The sequence below is a fragment of the Manacus candei genome, unplaced genomic scaffold (assembly GCF_025592945.1).
Source record: "Manacus candei isolate 608988 ecotype Guabito, Panama unplaced genomic scaffold, ASM2559294v1 h1tg000094l, whole genome shotgun sequence".
Lineage (NCBI taxonomy): Eukaryota > Metazoa > Chordata > Aves > Passeriformes > Pipridae > Manacus > Manacus candei.
In genome coordinates, this window is record NW_026138142.1 from 3,467,116 (window position 1) to 3,471,089 (window position 3,974).

The following is a 3,974-nucleotide window of genomic DNA, read 5'->3' on the forward strand; positions in this document are numbered from 1 at the left end:
GTTTTATGTGAGTTCCCCAAGAGCTGGGTGATACATCTTTCATCTGCTATTTAAAAAAAAAAAAACTCGCTTTAGAATGCTTGGTTTTCTACTTCCATGTTCTTTTTTCATTGCCCACTTCTAGAAAATGCTGGTGGTTTTCAGCCCAGACAGTGAAGGAAGGCAACGGAGCAAATTGTGCCCAATCATCTTAACACAAAATGGTTGGTCCATGCAGCTTTAGACAATCTTAAGAGGGTCCTTTGCAGGAGCAGGACTAATTTTCTGCTTTGAGTCTGCTCATCTCACCAGCTGGGATATCAGAGCCACACACCCCAGGACTATTTGATCAATTAATAAACACAGCAGTTAAAAGACAAAGTCAGAAATCCTCACAGGAACAGGTAATCTCAGCTGCCTTCCTTGTTCTTCTGTAGCACTGAGGGAAAAAGAAAATATCCCTTCTTTTTCCCAGCCTAATCCCATCACCTGTTGCACTTCACATGCCAGAAGCCTCCACGTGAACACGGCCTACATCTCACTGAGAGAGGGGACCACAACACTCAAAGGAAGCCCTGGTTGGGGGGGGTGTGGTTCTGCCTCTGGGATGCTCAAAACTCTGCTTTACAAAAGTGGAGAGCAGTGGGAAAACTGCTGGAACATGATTAACTTGGTCTTAAGACTGACATTTAAAATAGGTCAGACAAATTCCCCTCAGGGACTGCCATTTTCTTACCACTGGCTCTAAAGGGAGCTGGGCATAGATGAAGACAACTGCTGTGAAAACACTGGGGGAGATGAATCTCACCCCTTAGTTGGAGGGATATGAATTTGCACTTTAGTTCCCTCTGTGGACTGTGTGAAGGGGAAAAGCCCAAAGAAGAGGCCATTAGGCTTCATCATTAAAGGAGGCTACAAGGGGGAGAGAGACTTTTGACAAGAGCATGAAGTGATAGGACAAGGGACAATGGCTTCAAACTGAGAGAGGGTGGGTTTAGATCACACATTAGGAAGAAATTCTTTCCTGTGGTGAGGCCCTGGCACAGGTTGCCCAGAGAAGTTGTGGCTGCCCCATCCCTGGAAGTGTCCAAGGCCAGGTTGGACAGGGCTTGGAGCAACCTGGGATAGTGGAAGGTGTCCCTGCCCTGGAAGGGTGTTTGGAACTAGATGATCTGCAAGCTCCCTTCCAACCCAAACGAGTCTGGGATTCTATAATCATAACTCCCTTGATTTCCTAATCAACTGACAAATACTGGAGACAGCAGAAGCTGTATTGGGCATATCTTTGCAATCCAGACCATGCTTTAATGGCTGAGCTTCTCTTTGCACTGGTGTTTTCAGGTTATGGGAACATCCTCACTGCAGTTTTAGAAGCACGAAGCATTTCTCTTCATTGTCAAAAGCACAAAAGAGAACAGGTAGAAGAGGAAATGAGCAGCCAGCTCTATCCAATATTAACAGCTCTGCAACTCAGGAGACGTGTTCAAGCGAGTTTATCTCCCCTCCAAAAAAAACTGGCAGGTCGAGTAAAAGCACTTGGTACAAGAGTGACCCCAGGGAGGATGAGATACCTCCTGCATAATTATCTCCAGTCAGGATTTGGCTCTGCTGTTGCAGATGGTAATCTTTCACACCCACTGCAGAGTGGCCACAGAACAGCCCTTGTGGTGAAATCCATGAATGGAAGGCAGAGGAATGCAATGTTCCTCTTGTTTTCCATGGTTCAGGATCAAATGCACCGAACACTGGCAGCTCCTATCGCATCACAGGGAGCTGTGCCTTATCACAAGGTGTATCCTGTTGGCACCACAACACCCCCAGCCTCACAGCTGAAACTCCTATCGGGCCATCTCTGCCCTCAGGATCTCCTAACTAAAAGGTGAAGGGGGAGAAAAAAAAAAAAAAAAAGAGAAAAAAAGAAAAAGCACGATTTGCTGGGAGAGATCTAAGCTTCGATTCAGCAAAGGCTTTGAGGACGTGTTTCATTCAAATGAGCCCTGAAATTCACTCCCATCAACAAGCCTTAAGAGCATTCTTATGAAAATGAACTGTGAATATTTCTCTCCTAAAAAAAAAAAAAAAAAAAAAGACAACAAACTAGACCCAAGTCCAAAGTTATGAAAATAATCACCATTAATTTACAGCCTAATCAAGTGTGGAAGATACTCTTGGTTTCTTCAGGATGTTCCTAAGGATGTTATCTACCGGGATCAATAACCACCTTGTAGTAAAACCCCAATGTGCTGGCAGAGGCAACCACAATATTCCCTGCAATTGTTGCTCAGCTGATATTTATGGCAGCGTGGTCACAAAAGCCAGCTGCAGGAACAGATTCAGACCTGGCCCAACCTGACACACTGTCTTTGAGAGAGGCACCTGAATTCTCAGGTAATAAAAACCCACTTAGGAGAACACTTTTCCCCCTCCAAACTGCTGACTTATGGGGCAATTGGGCAATCCTGGGTTTAGCACAAGTTTGGGATTCACTATCCATGGCATCATTCCAACTTTTATTTCTCTGGGCTCTAGTCCAGCAGCACCTTATGCTGGCAGATCCCCTTTCATATGACCCTTAGCCTCGGTCTTCATCCTTGGCCTGAAAGAGAAAAAGGATGGTCATCTGTAGCTGTAATGAAAAAAAATTAGGTGAACATGTTACCTCGCATTTGCGAGGAACATTTAGCACTGGAAAAGATAGTAACCATGGCTCAGCTGGCACTCTGTAGCACTTTACACTGTGCTAATTGTATCCTTGAACCTGAGACAACAGCTGTGAAATGGAAGGGAGAGTGGCACTGATCCAAACCTGGATTTCATAGAGCACTGCCTGTTTGGAGTCTTGTAAATCCAGCGAGGATTCAGTGTGAGGTGATTGTCCTCCTCTGCTCTGCCCTTGACAGACCCCACCTGCAGTGCTGTGTCCAGCTCTGGGGCCCCCAGCACAACAAGGATGTGGGGCTGTTGGATCACAGAATACCATGAGTTGGAAGGGACCCACAAGGACCAACAAATCCAGAGGAAGTCATGGAAGGGCTGAAGTACCTCTGCTCTGGAAACAGGCTGGGAGAGATGGGGGTGTTCAGCCTGGAGAAGAGAAGGCTCTGGGGAGACCTCAGAGCCCCTTCCAGTGCCTAAAGAGGCTCCAAGAGAGCTGGAGAGGGACTCTGGACAAGGGCCTGGGGGGACAAGACAAGGGGGAATTTCTTCAAACCGAGAGAAGGCAGGTTTAGTTTAGATGTTAGAAAGAAATTCTTCCAGAGGGCACTGGAATGGGTTGCCCAGAGAAGCTGTGGCTGCCCCATCCCTGGAAGTGTTCAAGGACAGGCTGGATGGAGCTTGGAACAGCCTGGTTTAGTGGAAGGTGTCCCTGCCCATGGGAGGGGGTTTGGAACTGAGTCTTTATGGTCCCTTCCAACCCAAACCATTCCATGATTCTATGATTCTGAGAGGTGGAGCAGACAATCACAGCTCTTGGATGGCTTCCTGTCACTTGCAGGGTGGACATCAGTGCTCGATGCCCTTCTGGAGGGCAGGGCCTGGTGGATGAGTTGGCAAGTGCAATTCTGTGACCTGCAGCAAACCTTCACCCAGACAAGATCCCTCCTTCTCTTCAGGCTGGTGACCCAACATTTTTGCTTCCCAGAGCATTGGCTGTGACTGTTGGTGGCCAGCCCATTTCCCTGCTGCCTGCCAGATCTGTCTCTTGTTTTCAGGCTTCCTGCAGGCAGAGGAGGGAGGGAGCTTTCCCTCCCCCTCCTTTCCCTTTTCCTACAGTATCAAGCTCTTGCACAGACACACAAGGGATCTCACGAGGCTCATCCTTCTCTTGCAGAGGAAGGAATGGCCCTGTGCTGTCCCTGTGCCCTCTGGTGCTGTTTTACTTTGTGCCCCTGCTAAATCTGTCCCCAGGGCTCAGGGTGGCTGTGACAGCTCTGGGGCTTGGCACCGGGGTCTGTTTCAAGGTTGCTGTGGTGACTGTCATGGCAGCATTTAAA